Source organism: Geotrypetes seraphini, chromosome 5 (genome assembly GCF_902459505.1).
Source record: "Geotrypetes seraphini chromosome 5, aGeoSer1.1, whole genome shotgun sequence".
Lineage (NCBI taxonomy): Eukaryota > Metazoa > Chordata > Amphibia > Gymnophiona > Dermophiidae > Geotrypetes > Geotrypetes seraphini.
Window position 1 is genome coordinate 67,051,448 of NC_047088.1, and position 18,010 is coordinate 67,069,457.

Sequence of the window (18,010 nt, forward strand, 5' to 3'; positions counted from 1 at the left end):
CGGCCCTGCGCGGACCGGCAGAAATTTTCTGCGGACCGGCACCGGTCCGCGGACCGGCGGTTGAAGAACTGTGCTCTAGGGTATACATATTCAGGGCTTCCAGTCTCTCCTCATACGTCTTCTGGCGCAAGCCTCCTATCATTTTCGTCGCTCTCCTCTGGACCACCTCAAGTCTTCTTACGTCCTTCGCCAGATATGGTCTCCAAAATTGAACACAATACTCCAAGTGGGGCCTTACCAATGACCTGTACAGGGGCATCAACACCTTCTTCCTTCTACTGACTACGCCTCTCTTTATACAGCCCAGCATCCTTCTGGCAACAGCCACTGCCTTGTCACACTGTTTTTTCACCTTTAGATCTTCGGACACTATCACCCCAAGGTCCCTCTCCCCGTCCGTGCATATCAGCTTCTCTCCTCCTAGCATATACGGTTCCTTCCTATTATTAATCCCCAAATGCATTACTCTGCATTTCTTTGCATTGAATTTTAGTTGTCAGGCATTAGACCCTTCCTCTAACTTTTGCAGATCCTTTTTCATATTTTCCACTCCCTCTTTGGTGTCTACTCTGTTACAAATCTTGGTATCATCTGCAAAAAGGCACAGTTTTCCTTCTAACCCTTCAGCAATGTCACTCACAAACATATTGAACAGGATTGGTCCCAGCACTGATCCCTGAGGGACTCCACTACTCACCTTTCCTTCCTTCGAGCGACTTCCATTAACCACCACCCTCTGTCGTCTGTCCGACAGCCAGTTTCTGACCCAATTCACCACTTTGGGTCCTAACTTCAGCCCTTCAAGTTTGTTTAACAGCCTCCTATGAGGAACTGTATTAAAGGCTTTGCTGAAATCCAAGTAAATTACATCTAGCATATGTCCTCGATCCAGCTCTCTGGTCACCCAATCAAAAAATTAAATCAGGTTCGTTTGGCACGATTTACCTTTTGTAAAGCCATGTTGCCTCGGATCCTGTAACCCATTAGATTCAAGGAAGTACACTATCCTTTCTTTCAGCAAAACTTCATTATTTTTCCAACAACTGAAGTGAGGCTCACCGGCCTGTAGTTTCCTGCTTCATCCCTGTGACCACTTTTATGAATAGGGACCACATCCGCTCTCCTCCAATCCCCAGGAATCACTCCTGTCTCCAGAGATTTGTTGAACAAGTCTTTAATAGGACTCGCCAGAACCTCTCTGAGCTCCCTTAGTGCCAGAACCTCTCTGAGCTCCCTTAGTATCCTGGGATGGATCCCGTCTGGTCCCATCGCTTTGTCCACCTTCAGTTTTTCTAGTTGCTCATAAACACCCTCCTCCGTGAGCGGCGCAGAATCTACTCCATTTTCTCATGTAACTTTGCCAGACAATCTCGGTCCTTCTCCAGGATTTTCTTCTGTGAACACAGAACAGAAGTATTTGTTTAGCACATTTGCTTTCTCCTCATCACTTTCCACATATTGGTTCCCAGCATCTTTTAGCCTAGCAATTCCATTTTTCATCTTCCTCCTTTCACTAATATATCTGAAAAAATTTTTGTCTCCCTTTTTTACATTTTTAACCATTTGTTCTTCCGCCTGTGCTTTCGCCAGACGTATCTCTTTCTTGGCATCTTTCAGTTTCACCCTGTAGTCCTTTCTGCTCTCCTCTTCTTGGTTTTTTTTATATTTCACGAACGCCAACTCTTTCGCCTTTATTTTCTCAGCCACTAGGTTGGAGAACCATATCGGCTTCCTTTTTCTCTTGTTTTTATTGATTTTCTTCACATAAAGGTCCGTAGCCATTTTTATCGCTCCTTTCAGCTTAGACCACTGTCTTTCCACTTCTCTTATGTCCTCCCATCCTAACAGCTCTTTCTTCAGGTACTCTCCCATAGCATTTGAAATCTAGGACTTTAAATATCGTGCGGCCACTCTCCACTTTAGCCGATATATCAAACCAAACCGTTAGATAATCCTCCTATTAGTTTTAAAAGCCCTTTATGGAATTGCTCCCTTAAGACCTATTACCCTGATATTCAAAGCTATTTAACTGGCCAGAAACAGCCACTAATTGGTTAAATAGTATTTAGGTGTCTAAAAGTGAATAGTGCTATCTCTGTTATCTGTTATCTCTGCTGAATATTCACGGTCAGTTCTGAAAATGTAACCAACTATATCACGTAATTATTGGCAATAAGCAGCACTTGACCGGCTAAGTTTAGCGGGCAAATCAGACCACATAAAAAGCAAACCTATCTTTGCCTGTTATTAACTTAACCAGTGCTGAATATTCGCTTAGCAAGTTAAGTCAGCACTGGTCAAAACCCCCCAGATATTCAATGTCCGTCACCAGAAATGGCCTGGCATTGAGTTTCAGCGTGATTGAGCCGCTGAACATGGAGAGAGGTTTACTGCATAATGATATCGCATCTCTGGCTTTTGGATTAGAGAATTTACTGATGTTCTGACTTCTCCCTCCTGACGAAGAATATCGAAACAGGACCTGTCGAGGGAAGATACAGTTTGCATACGAATGAGCTAAGTTATTTATTTATTTGAATTGTGTGAACGGAGATATGATTCACCTATTCATTTGTTATCTATTGAATGGAGACACGATTTATCTTTCTATCAGCTATTTATTCACCATTGGATATGTATTTTGGTATTTTGAAATGGACTTTTAAATGAACTATTGACATCATTTTCATATGACTTTTGGGATTTTTGCATTTACGTGGTTTTGAATGTGGGGATGTTTTTGATATTTTTGATATTTTTTCTTTTTTCATTGATATTTTGGGTTACTTTTACATTCTTTTTTATTGTGTTTTGGGGTTTGTTTTTTAAACATTTTTGTATTTTTTCTTGGTTTGCACTTTATATTTACTGATTAGGGTTACATGATGTACGGGACAGGATTTATTTAGACATGCGTCTAAGTGCTAGCCACTCATGAATACCTGCCTGGGGCTTTTGGTTATTCGGAGGGAACATTGAGCCCGTACTGAAAACTTTATTTAATTCAATCCCACTCATTTTTGGAATGTTCTTTTGATTATTTTTGGAGTGCAACGTGCCTTCCAATGGTAATTTAACTAAGATATAATTTACCAATTATTTTTTGTATTGAATATTCATGGCACTTATGTGACTGAATATCAGCCCCTAGGTGTCTTTATGAAATAGTCCCAAACAGTAACACACATTGATGAATTCCCCCCTTAACGCTTGGCCTCTGGCCCAGGACCACTACCTCAATGCCCAGACTATGCTGGGGGAGAAAGATGCAAAATAGGGGCAAATCTTTCTAGGTGGTTGCAAATAAAGGTTTCCTGGTTCCGATGGAGCTGGAAGTACAAAGGATCAGGAGTAAACTGATGGGTCCAAAAATTCCACTCCAAATGCTGGCTCTCACACACTCATTCTTGCCAACATTTATCAAAAAAACAACCCTACTGCCAGATCTACTAAAGGTTTACTGAGTACAATGACATTTTCTGTTTTGATCACCTTTGATATCTAATTCCCAGAAAATACTTTTCTATTTGGAAAAGCAGAACTTTTACAATTAAAAAAACAATGGAGTCGATATTCAGCCTGTGGCACTCAACATTTTATTTATTTATTTAAGAATTTCTATACCGTCTAGGCCTAAACGGTTTACATGGTATTACATGCATAAATTTTTTTTAAAAATTAAAAACACATAAACATGAATGAGCAAATCCTCAGAAAACCAGCAATAGAAAGATCAAAGCCAAAAAAAGGCCTATACAAATAATTATGAAAAGGTTCTCAAAAATCAGCAGTCATGAAGAATCAATATCTAGAAAAAGACATTTACAAACAATTGTGTTTTAAGTAATTTCCTAAATGTGCCTTTTTCACCACATTTCCGTAATTGACTCACAATTTAACCGCTGCACAATAAAAGGTCATTGCGCTGGTCTCAACATATTTTGGGTTGACATTTGCCTTTAATAAGGCTGAATTTTCAGAGCACAGTGATCTGTTCGGTAAATAGTTAGTCATCTTGCTTTTAAATAGTTGAGTTATAGTACCGTACAAGAATTGATGAGAAATCATCATTGCTTTGTACTGAACTCTGAAAGCAACTGACAGCCAGTGTAATTGTTGGAGATAGGGTGTTATGCCTGGAATTTCAATGCCGGGCATGTCCGAGCTTCAGGACTGGCTTTCCAGGTGGAACCAGCTAAAATATAGCCACTTAAGTACGATATTCAGCACTTAACTGGTATGGGGCACCACATAAAGATAGGACTGATCTTTCTTTAAAAATTAAAAATAAAAATATGGAACACTTCACAAATTTGTGTGTCATCCTTGCACAGAGGCCATGCTAATCTTCTCTGTATTGTTCCAATTTTAGTATGTGCTGCCTATATGGTCCTGTCTATGCGTTACATACTGAATGTCGGCATTTAACCAGTGAAGTGCTGACTCCGTCCCCAGAATGCCCCAAAAACAGATGGTTTTGAGAATGATGCTAACTAGACATTTTCAATGGTAATAATCAGTTAAGTGCTGCTGAAAATAACTGTTTAGCCCCGAACAAGTGGTTTAAGCAGCCAGCCATTTTGGCCAGGTAACCCTTTATTTGGCATTGTTGCTCAGAAGCAACATGTGTCTTCTATGGCTCTGCATCTCCAAATGCCTGTTATTGGCACTGTTGCTCTCGTTCAACATCAAGTTACATAAAGAATGTGTTTTACCATCTGCCAATTAAAGGGTTAAATTGCATTGAATATGAACCTGAATTTAGTCACACATGCTGCACATTTCCTATTTTGCTTACAAGTCATTCTTCCTACAGTATTTATTTAATGCAGATAAAGACATATTTTCAGATGCTGGGCAGTATCTTTCAAGCAGGCGCAAATACCATCACCTTCACTCACAGTATGATTTCTATCACAAACACTACCATTTTATAAAAATACAGAGGTGGTTACTTTAGAAGCTTTTATTTGTCATTTGGACATACATAAACCAGCACATTTAAATGTGTATATCGTAAAGCTCTTTAAATCATGATTTTAGAAAGTAAGGATATATGATTTCTTATCACAAATGCATTCATATGGTACAGGGCCTCGTGTGTGTATATGTCAGGATTTAGGGGTAAATTCAATAATTGGTGTCAAAATGTACAGTAGGTCTGATTATCAATCTAATGATAACTGTGTGATAATATCAATATAGCTTCCCTATATTACTCTACTATATTCAACAAACAAATGAAGCTTATTTTATACAGTGGTACCTTGGATTGCGAGCATAATTCATTCCAGAAGCATGCTTGTAATCCAAAGCACTCGTATATCAAAGCACATTTCCCCATAGGAAATAATGGAAACTCAGACGATTCATTCCACCACCCCAAAACTTTAATATAAAATATACTGAACATACTTGTATTGCAAGACCTCGCTCGTTTAGAATAGTCACTACACTCCCGTAGCGTATTGAGGTCAGGTGGGAACTCAGAGAATTGGGTAGGACTATGTAGATCAGGGGTGTCGAAGTCCCTCCTCAAAGACCGCAATCCGGTCAGGTTTAAGGATTTTCTCAATGAATATGCACGAGATCTATTTGCATGCACTGCTTTCATTGTATGCTAATAGATCTCATGCATATTCATTGGGGAAATCCTGAAAACCCAACTTGATTGTGGCCCTCTAGGAGGGACTTTGACACCCCTGATGTAGACTTTGAGCCAAATGGGATGGAATTGGACAATGGCAGAATGAGTAGAGGTTCAGGGTTCAGTGGCTGTCAGTATTGGGCTAGGGTTTATTGTACTGCGGGTAAATTGTGTGTATACGCTGTGCATGCTTGTATTACGCTTAATTGCTGCATTCAGCTGCGCTCAGCAATGTGATGCATGAATGTTATAATAATAATAATAATAACTTTATTTTTCTATACCGCCATAGTCAGGCGACTTCTAGGCGGTTAACATGGTAAGAAGGCTGGACATTCAGCGAATTACAAGAGGTCTTAATGCAATACAATAATTCTGCATACTATACAATACAATGAGTCTGAATACAGTACAATACAATACAATACAATACAATGAGTCTAAATACAATACAATACAATACAATACAATACAATACAATACAATGAGTCTAAATACAATACAATACAATGAGTCTAAATATTTTACAATAAACTAAATGGGAAACTTACGCTCTACTTGGAGTTCTATGGGTTATGAATACCTGAATACTTTAGTATTAACATATTAATTGGAGTTCTATGGGTAGAGAGTACCTAATACGTGGAAGGGAACTTCTTAAGAGAAAGAAAGGTGGTTACAGGGGGGAAGTTCTAGAGAGGAAGGGGACTGTTTTAGTCAATGAATTTGGCGTAAAGGGCGGTTTTGATCGATTTTCGGAATGCACTGTACGTCAGATTGGGTTCGTTTATGTAATTTTTCAGCCAAGCTTGCTGTCTGTTCGCTTGGAACTTAAAGGTTCTGTCCAGGAATGATTTATATCTGCAGCCTGTAATTTTTGGGTAAGTGAAGAAGTATTTGTTTCTGGTTGCTCGCGTGGGGTTATGTAGGATGAAGTGAGTTTGCAGGTAAGAAGGTGCTAGTCCCCAGACTTGCCTGAAACAGGTGCACGCAAATTTGAATAATATCCGCGCTTCCATTGGCAGCCAATGCAGCTTTTTATAGTAGGGGCTGATGTGGTCATTTTTTTTCAGTCCAAAAATTAGGCGAACGGCGGTGTTTTGTATTAATCTCAGTTTTTTTTATTGTTTTTTGTGGGATGCCCAGGTAGATGATGTTGCAGTAGTCAAGAATGGGTAGGATCAGCGCCTGTACCAGCAACCTGAAAGATGTAGGGTCAAAGTATTTTTTTATGGTCCTTAGTTGTGCGTACTGTGCGTACTGTGATGATGTGGCGTGCATCGAAGTGCTCATATTACAAGACATTGCTCGTTGATCAAGTTAAAATTTTATCAAACATTTTGCTCGTCTTGCAAAACACTCGCAAACCACGTTACTTGCAGTCCAAGGTTTTACTGTATTTTTATTTATGTAAATTTTATTATCACCATACAATCACTAGACAATAAAAACCTCATTTCCATTTATTCTCACTCATTCGCATCCTAAATACCAAATTTTTTCTAACATTTTTGCATAAATCCTAATAAATAAGCCAAAATCATATAAATAAACAAGGCCCTCCTTTACAAAGCCAAACTAGTGTTTTTAGCGCCGGCTGCAGCAATAAGACCTCTGACGCTCATAGGAATTCTATCAGCGTCGGAGTTCTTACCGCCGTGGCCAGCACTAAAAACACTAGTGCAGCTTTGTAAAGGAGGGGATAAATAAATAAAAAGTCAAGTAGTTACATCGGTGAAACAAGCCAAATGCTAAATGCCAGAATCAACCTACATAGATATCATATTAAGAATTGCAATATCAAACAGGATTTCACCTCTGTCGGACTACACTTTGGAAAAACTGACCACTGCACCAATGATTTTATGGTGAGAATACTAAAAGGGAACTTTAAAACAATCCAAGAAGGTAAAACCTTTGAAATCAAAATGATAAGGTATTTTGACACCTACCAGACAGGACTTAACAGGGATCTCAGAGTTTTCTTTCTCACTATAAAGACATTTAAAACTGCTCTGCCACCTTTCTGTTTCCTGCCCACCCACCCAACCCTTCCTCTTCCTATCCCCAAAATGATTTCATGTTTTCCTTATACACATACATACTTGTATACACTAATATCTGTCAACATTTGGTTTATTTTCCTGATCTGAGGAAGGGTTACCTTCGAAGGTTCATCAAATGCATTGAGTTAGTCCAATAAAAAAGGTATCACCTTTTTTCCTTTGTTTTTTGCTTTATTTCTTTATACTATGTTGTGTGAAGAAATATTTTGTCCAGTTTGTTTTAAATCTACTACTTAGTAGCTTCATCGCATGCCCCTAATCCTAGTATTTTTGGAAAGAGTAAATAAGCGATTCATATCTAACCTTTCCACTCCACTCAGTATTTCATACACCTCTATCATATCACCCCTGAGCTGTCTCCAAACTAAAGAACCCAGCTGCTTTAGCCTTTCCTCATAGCAAAGTTGTCCCATCCTTTTTATCATTCTTGTTGCCCTTCTCTGTACCTTTTCTAATTCCACTATCCCTCTCTTCTACGAAACCGCGCTAGCAGTTTCTAGTGTGGAGAGCCACGCTGAATGGCCCGCGCTGCTCCCAACATTCGTAGGAACTCTATGAGCATTGGGAGCAGCGCGGGCCATTCAGTGTGGCTCCCCGCACTAGAAATTGCTAGTGCAGTTTAATAGAAGAGGCCCTATATTTTTTTTGAGATTTGGCGACCAGAACTGCACACAGTATTCGAGGTGCGGCCATACCATAGAGCAGGGGTAGGGAACTCCGGTCTTCGAGAGCCGTATTCCAGTCAGGCTTTCAGGATTGCCCCAATGAATATGCATGAGATCTATTTGCATGCACTGCTTTCAATGCATATTCATTGGGGCAATCCTGAAAACCCGACTGGAATACGGCTCTCGAGGACCGGAGTTCCCTACCCCTGCCATAGAGTGATACAATGGCATTATAACATTTTCATCTTTGTTTTCCATTCCTTTCCTGATAATTCCTAACATTCTATTTGCTTTCTTAGCAGCCGCCACACATTGAACTGAGGGTTTCAACGTATCCTCAACAATGACACCGAGATCCTTTTTCTGGGCAGTGACTCCCAACATCGAACCCAACAATGATGTTACATCACACAGCTATAGTTTGGGTTCCTCTTTCCCACATGCATCACTTTGCACTTGCTCACATTAAACATCATCTACCATTTTGGTGCCTAGTCTCACAAGGTCCTCTTGCGATTTTTCACAATCCTCTTATGATTTAACAACTTTTAACAACTTTGTGTCATCATCAAATTTAATTATCTCACTAGTTATTCCCATCTCTAGATCATTGATAAATATGTTAAAAAGCAGTGGTCCCAGCAAAGACCCCTGGGGAACCCCACTATTTACCTCTCTCCATTGAGAACATTGATCATTTAAACCCACTCTCTGTTTTGTCTTTCAACCAATTCTCAATCCATAAAAGGACATTACCTCCTATCTCATGACTTTCTAATTTCCTCAGAAGTCTTTCATGAGGTACTTTGTCAAATGCCTTTTGAAATCCAAATACACAATATCAAACGGCTCACCTTTATCCACATTTTCATCCCTTGAAAGAAATGTAGTAGACTGGTATGGCACAGATTTTTTTAAGCCGCCATATATAACATTAGGTTCTAAGTGTAAAATTGACAACCCAATTTTATAGGATTATGAGGGATATTGTTTTGTTTTGACTACAGTTGCTCTTTGCTGTCTCCTACAAGCTGCTGCTGAAGGGGCACATATATTCCTTGTAAGTAATTGTCTCTGTAAGTAATTTTCTCTGTTCAGGCTTGTGCTGAAATACAAAAACTTTCACTTTGATAAGAAACTTCACTTTGCTAAGCAAGAACAAGGTCATTTTCTCTTCCTGTTCTGAAGCTAGCTACTTGTGCCAAGGTCATTCCTCCCCATGCACTGAACTCCCCACAGCCCGTGTTCTGGTGGATGATTTTGCTTCTTGTGAGTCACTTAGATAAGAAACAAGAAACATTTGCTAAGAAAGACCTTAGACAATAAAGCACAGTATTATATGCCATAGTTATAGACCCCCCCCCCCTTCCTTGTGCTTGTTACCTTTTTTGTTGCTTTATGTATCCTGTTACCAAATATGGTCTTTCCTACAGTTTTGTTATTTTTATGTATCCTGTTACCAAATATGGTTTTTCCTACGGTCATATGCTGAAAAAACTGACCCTTGTATAATGCTATAAAAATGGATGAAAAACTCATAATAAATGGACAATTTCTTTGGGACAAACCTGTGCCTGAGCATCCTTTCTTCCTAAAGAGACTGTCTCCAGATATCTGAGAGGCGACAGAGTGTGTGCAGGGCGGTTTTGGGACCAGAACCGGACCAGGTTCCTTTCAGCTTCCCTTGGAAATTGCCTAGTTTTGCATAACAATTGTCAATGGTTGAGTAGTCTTGCTTCTGGGGAGAGGTGAAGCAGGGTAAGATCATGCCTTTCTATATCAGTCTTGACTATTTTTTTCATTTTGCTGAAACATTGGCTCGTGCCTTTTTAGTAGCTGGTCCAAGATTATGGAATATATTAACAGGGGCATATTTGATTTTGCTCATCTTTATAGCAATTTAAAAAGATTTTCAAGGCACACTCGTATGCATAGGCTTTTTCTGATTCTTGAGCTCTATAGGGTAGCTTTCTAGTTTGGGCTCTCTTGATGTTCTGTTTGACAGATTTATGTATTTTTGAACCTTTATATAAGTTTTTCTTATGTAAGCTGCTTAGGAATAGGCAGGATATAATTTCCTAACCCCACTCTTCTCCCCTCTCTCCCCTTCTTAGGATCCTCCCTTCAAAATGTGATTTAGACCTAACGCCTTTAACTGTATTCCTCTTCCTGAAAACGTCCAGCTATCGTTTAGATGTATTAGGCCCTACGTCGTTAATTGTATTCCTATTCCTGGAAATGTCCAGTTATCTTTTTGTTGTAATCCGCTTAGAACTGCAAGGTACAGGCGGAATAGAAGTCATTAATGTAATGTAATGTAATTTAAAAAAAATAAATAAATAAATGCCTTTCTAGCAGTGAAAAGAATTGGAGGGAATTGGAAGAGAGAGGTCTGTAAAGAAACTTTGGGAATGACAGAACTGGAGATGATCCCTTTCAGTTCATAAGTTTGGTTCTACTAGGGAAAGGCTGCAGCTTATTCTGTTTGTCCACTTGAAAACAATATTTGGGCAGTCCTATAAAGTGCGCCAAAAGTTAGGTGCCAACATGCTGGGCGCTGTGTGAATTCTGGAACAGGATCTGTGCACCCAGATTCCATGATAGAATACTAGCGTTAGCATTTTTGCACCATCATTCAGGCGTGTCCACTTATGCCATGCCTATGGCAGGTACTGAAAACAAAATGTGGAACCAAGTCCTGGACTTCCAAGAGTATAAAATATAAAGTTTATTGGTACAAGCAGCAATTCAAAAATATCACAATGTGCTACAAATCAAACTCATACAAAGTAAGTACACTCCATGGGAAATGATAAGACCCTACATGGGCCTATCTTATTATAAACGGACAACATATGTACAAATAAAAAAAGGAGATTGGGGAAAAAAACAAAAATTAGAAAATGGTCAATATACAGTCAAAATGCACATTAATATACAGGTATACATTAACATGCACATGTGCATAAAAAATGAATTACAAATATAGTGACAGGCATGGGAAATAATAAATCATACAACCTTGGACATGGATTTAACTTAAAAAGTATGACCTTTACCAATCAAAATACACATTAACCTACACAATGATATCCAAGTATATAAAAAATCTATATATGCATGCACTAAATATAAAATACAGCAACTGGCATACAAAAAGAAAATACGGTGACTGGCATACAGTAAGAAAATAAATGAATATGTACATTTACTAACCTTAAATTGCAGACACAAGCACATAAAAACTGTAAGTCCTACAGGTGTAAACATAACAATCCTAAAAAAATGCAATAAAAAATAAAGCAAAAACATGTGGTACATTGTGATCTAAATTCTCAGAACAACCAATTGGAGGATGCCTATGGCAGGTGAACTCTCATTCTGAGGATTACACAGAGATGGAATCTCTTTTGGACACCTTTGGCGCTTTTAGGCCCAAAACTTCTTCAAATTGTTGCACCCCATCTGTTTCATTTGTCTTGAGAAATACAAGATCTTGGACCCCTGAGGAAGAAGTGTTTTTCGAAACACGACCATGTCTGGTCCACGGTTCCTATCTAAGTGAACCACTTTTTGGGCTGCAATGTGTTATTGTCTTCAATAAAGTCTTCAACATCTTGTCTCCCCCATTTTTTTTTATTGTTCATCGCTTTGTAATTTATGAAAAAAGTGATTTTTATCAAATCCCAAATAAACTTGAAACTTTTGCAGTTTCTTTTGGTTTTTTTTTTTTCATGGCAGGAGTAAATGCATCTGCCTAAATGACTACTACTAATATTAATTATTTCTAGAGTGCTACCAGACATTACCAAATGTACGTAGTGCTATACAGAGTCACAAAGGAGGCAATCCCTGCTCAATTGAGCTTACAATCTAAACAATCAAGAGAGTCAAACAGGGGATGGTTAAGCTGCTGGCTAGGATGGTGAGCAGAGGGCATAGGGGAGTAGGGTTGTGTCAAAAAGGTGGGCTTCCAGCCTACTTTTGAACAAGGGAAGGGGCATGGCAGATAGACTCTGGTAGTTTATTCCAGGCATGTGGGGCAGAGAGATGAACAGAACAAAGTCTGGAATTAGAAGTGGAGGAGAATGACACTATTCTATGATTTATGCATAATTGTGAGAGATACCCATGTGCTGCTAATACCCCATTCACATGAACACTTTTTTGCAAATTGCATTGTAAAAATAAGGATTATTGCATGGTAAGAATAAGGAATACACCTTAGTGACCAACTAGCACTTTACACACAAATCTGTAACATTCACACGTGTGCTAGTATTCTATAATCCGAGCATACATAAAGCCAGGAAGAAAAGACCTGCCTTAGGCTCCAAGTCCTGAAAGGATGAAGACCAAGGAAGTAGAGAACCTATCAGAACATCTTACCTGAGATGCTTTATTATGACTGTCTTGCTAAATTGTGTGTTGACATTCTGGGGAGAAGCTACCACATAGGTGTAAGTCCAGGAATCATACGGATTCCAGAGGTGGGAAGAAGTGCTAAGTAGAGATTCAAGCATCAGAGAAATAATGTGTCTAATGGATCTTTAAGGTCTAAAGAAGAATGATAGAGCCAAAAAGTCCAAAGAAGAAGGAAAAGAGGGATTCCTAGGAGTCAGGGAGAGGTAGAAGATGACAGAAACTAGCCTCATGAATGTACCATGCATTTAGATTTGAAGTCTGTAACCTGATATTGGATTGAAGATGATTTTCTTAGTAAATATTTTCAGTTGAGAACATCACAACCATATTTAGAATATCTCATTTGATTAAGAATATTGCACCTTGTGCCTTGGAGTTCAGTAATATACTCCCATCAGAGAACCAATGCTGGATTTCTCCATAAGCTCAGAGAAGTTGATGCTTGGAACCTTGTGAACTCAGAAGAGGGGTTATACTCCGACCTTCAGTTGTTGCTTTTTATAGAAAATTCTTCAGTACAAAGGCCACATAATTTCACAAATATATTATGGTAGTCCAGTAACATGATCCCCCTACAATTTGCTTGCTTCCTTTATGTCTAGGGAGCAAAGTAGCAAATGCATCTCATGGGTGGATGACATTATTCTGATTTTACAATCGTTATAAAACTTCTTGTAAATGAGGTGATGCGACTACTGAAATAGAGAGAGGATATGACCCTGCACAGATAACTGGTTCTCAAATTAGACATCCTAAGCTATATTCTTATAAAGTACCATCTTAGATTTTTACAGCATACAATAAACCACTATACAATCACAACAGGCTTCTTCAGTGAAAAGGGCAAGTCTTACTAGTGCATAGACTGCAAAACTTATGGTACAATAGCTCAGTAGCATGCAGGTCATAAAGGGGATGAAAATCAGACCATCTGTGCAGATAAATGCATGTTAACCAATATGAAAACGTTTGAATATTTGTTTTGCCTCAGAATTCGTAAAAATACCCATGTTAGGCAGAGAAACCCAAGTTCTATAAAAGGCACTAAAAGTTGTGTGTACATGGGTGTGCATAACCAATGCATATGCACAACTTAATTGATTAATTGGTGCTAAGTGGCAATTAGCTCCTCATAATTGATGCTATATGTGACTAATTACAAGTTACACAACTCTGAAAGCATGATTCTGTAAAAAGTATGCGCCAGTTAAAGTGCACAAATTTACGAGGAAAAGTCCTCAGCCCAACCAACAAAGTTGGGGCAGTCTCCATCGAGGACTATACACTTAGTCCAATGATTTTCCATTTTTTTTGTTCCCTTGGAAAAAAATGTGAAAAGAAAAAAGTGGAAAATCGTTGGATTAAGGGCTCCTTTTACAAAGGTGCGCTAGCGTTTTTAACGCACACACCGGATTAGCACACGCTATAGTGTGCGCCAGCTGAAAATCTACCACCTGTGGCAATTTAGCATGCACAATTCCGCGCATTAAGGCCCTAGCGCGGCTTTGTAAAAGGAGCCCTAAGTATATAGCCCTTGAAGGAGACTGTCCTAACTTTGTTGGTTGGGCTGAGAACTTTTCAGCCTCTCAAACCAAGGGAGTATAGCCAGGGGTGGATCAGGGGCATTCCTCAAAGTTATGTACTGTATTTATTATGAACTACAGAAGTTACAACAAAGAATTTATACCTGTTAAAAAGGATAAACTATATAAAAAAGGATATTAAGTGAAGAAGTATTTATAAACTAACTTTAAAAATATATATATATATCTTTATTAATTTTTCAGTCTAAAAACAGTGAATAAAAGAATACATTCAAATAATTTGAAAAACATCACTTACATCCATCCATAAATACATGAGAAACCATTTTCACCCCTCTCCCACACACCCTGATTTCAATGTATTCAATAAAACCCTACAACAATACATACATACATGCAATTAATAAGCAAATCCCAATTTAATATCCCTCTCCCTCCCACCCACCCCCTCCCCTGGATGTGCAAATCAAACCAGAAATAGGGAAATAAACCATTTAATTAGAATTGATAAAATTGGTCAATTTAAACAACTTATTATTACCCGTTTGTTCAGAATTCATTTTCTCGTACTTATAATACAAGCATAATGAATTTCACCAAAAAGTGAAATTTAATCTGTCAAAATTCTTCCAATTTTTAGTGACCGTTTGCATGGCTACCCTGGTCATTATACCAAGTAATCTGTTTTTATGTCTATCTATCTATATACTAACTTAAGAAATGAACCAATGACGATCAGGTACATAAAGCTTAAAGCAATGATACTCTTGAGCTTTGAGTGGTGTCGCTGAGGTTCAAATAACAGTGAAAGTAGTATGGAATGGTCATTAATGTATGTTCTAATAAATTTATGCATTTCATTGAAAAAAACTAATATACTATATCAACCACCCATGTTACTATCTAAACTCTTTTACCTCTATCTCATACTACAGGTGGAAAAGTAGCCTCAGAATTAGAGTGACTGCATTATTTGGACAGCAGTGTTTGGACAGCAGCTCACTCGTAATTTCAATCATAGGCTACACCATCAACCTCCCTCATTTTATACCATTCTAGCTTTTTATATATATATATATATACAGTATATATATTTAACCTTTTTTAACTTTTTCTTTCTATCATAAGAACATAAGAATTGCTGCTGCTGGGTCAGACCAGTGGTCCATCGTGCCCAGTAGTCCACTCATGTGGTGGCCCCCAGGTCAAAGACCAGTGCTATAAACGAGTCTTGCCTCACCTGCGTACGTTCCAGTTTAGCAGGAACTTGTCCAGCTTAGTCTTGAAACCTTGAAGGGTGTATCCCCCTATAACAGACTCCGGAAGAGCATTCCAGTTTTCTACCACTCTCTGGGTGAAGAAGAACTTCCTTACGTTTGTATAGAATTTATCCCATTTCAACTTTAGAGAGTGCCTTCTCGTTCTCCCTACCTTGGAGAGGGTGAACAATCTGTCTTTTTCTGCTAAGTCTTTTCTCTTCAGTATTTTGAATATTTCGATCATGTCCCCTCTCAGTCTTCTCTTTTCAAGTAAGAAGAGGCCCAGTTTCTCCAACCTCTCACTGTATTGCAACTCCTCCAGCCCCTTAACCATTTTAGTCACTCTTCTCTGGCCCCTTTCGAGTAGTACTGTGTCCTTCTTCATGTATGGTGACCAGTGCTGGACGCAGTACTCCATGTGAGGGTGCACCATGGCCCAGTACAGCGGCATGATAATCTTCTCCGATCTGTTCATGATCCCCTTTTTAATCATTCCTAGCATTCTGTTTGCCCTTTTTGCCGCCGCCGCACATTGCGCGGACAGCTTCATTGACTTGTCGATCAGAACTCCCAAGTCTCTTTCCTGGGAGGTCTCTCCAAGTACCGCCCTGGACATCCTATATTCATGCATGAGATTTTTGTTACGTACATGCATCACTTTACGTACATGCATCACTTATCCACGTTGAACCTCATCTGCCATGTCGAGGCCTATTTCTCGAGCTTGATTATGTCACATTGCAGATCTTCGCAATCCCCCTGGGTCTTCACTACTCTGAATAACTTTGTATCACCTCACTCATCATACCAATGTCCAAATCGTTTATAAAGATGTTGAATAGCACAGGTCCAAGCACCGCGTCCTGCGGCACCCCCCTGGTGACACTCTTCCAGTCCGAGTATTGCCAATTAACTCCCACTCTCTGTTTCCTATGCTCTAGCCAGGTTTTAATCCACGTGAGTATTTCACCCTCGATTCCATTGTTCACAATTTAACGAAATAGTTGTTCATGTGGAACCTTGTCCATCTGCCTGTTTACTCCCTCAAAGAAGTGCAGCAAGTTCGTCAAACAAGATCTGCCTTTGCTGAAACTGTGCTGGCTGGTCCTCATCAGACCGTGTCCGTCAAGGTGATCAATGATGCAGTCCTTTATCAGCGCCTCTACCATCTTTCCCGGGAACCGAGGTCAGACTCACCGCTCTACAGTTTCCCGGATCTCCCCCTCAAACCTTTTTTGAAGTCGGTGTAACATTCGCTACCTTCTTTTCTTTTTCATCTTTTAAAACTCCTAAATATTTTAAAACTTTTTAAAATCTATTTATAGGAGGGCTGATTTCATTATTTTTTCCACCTATAGTATGAGATAGAGGTAAAAGAGTTTAGATAGTTATATGGATGGTTGATATAGTATATTAGGTTTTTTTCAATGAAATTTATATCTATAGTGGAAAATACATTGAAAATATATTGATTTCTAATAAATTGATGGGCATATTGTATTGAAAGTATATAGAAATACGACTATTTCAGAGATAATTGAGCTTGAAAAATAAAATTGGACTGTTCTGTAACTAGGCATGTCCTGAAGAAATGGAACTGGCACTAAGCAGGTCCCATTGCAGTGCCTAAACTGAGGTGCCAATTTATGGAATTACCCACTTACCCCAAATTCCTTATAGGTTACTCACAAAGTAATTGACTAAATTGGCACTAACAATCATTACTGTTAAGCACTTAATTAGCAGTAATTGGAAGTATGTATCCGCCTATGCCCTATTCCAGGGTTGGCCAAGTCCAGTCCTCGAGATCTACTGGCAGGCCAGGTTTTCAGGATATCCACAATGAATATGCATGAGAGAGATTTATATATTAAGAAGGCAGTGCAGGCAAATCTTTCTCATGCATATTCATTGTGGATATTCTGAAAACCTGGCCTGCCAGTAGATCCCAAGGACCAGACTTGGGTAGCCCTGCGGCCAATTTTATAACATGCACACTTAAATTTCATAGCTTGGCACTCTGAAAGGCGCTTGGCTATGGGAGGGACATGGGTGGATCAGGGACAATCCCAAAATCTAGGTGTGGTGTTCTACAATGTCTGTATTTGCAAGCCTAATTGCCACTGGTTGGGTTTCCAAAGTTAGCAGTGAAATGCGCAGTATACTAGTATTCTGTAAAAGATGTTCCACACAGCAAAGAAAACTAGTTTAGTGCTGATCATCCCAGGAGCTAACTTTGCGCATAACTAACACTTTTTACTTCACAACATACTGAGACAGAGCTAGAACAAGCTTATTCAAGGTACTTTTGTGTCTCATGTCCCCCGGCATGCCTAGCAATAATGCTGTAATGTTTTGTTTGTCTTTCCTAACATCTGAAAGCTAATGCCTTCCAAATTTT

General features: G+C 39.0%; 1 non-coding gene across 1 annotated transcript; it reads right to left on the reverse strand.

Moving 5' to 3' along the window:
* Window positions 1-4,289: 4,289 nt before the first annotated feature.
* Window positions 4,290-4,393, reverse strand: LOC117361685. The gene has a single exon (XR_004539720.1). It is a non-coding gene; the product is annotated as a U6 spliceosomal RNA (small nuclear RNA).
* Window positions 4,394-18,010: the final 13,617 nt, after the last annotated feature.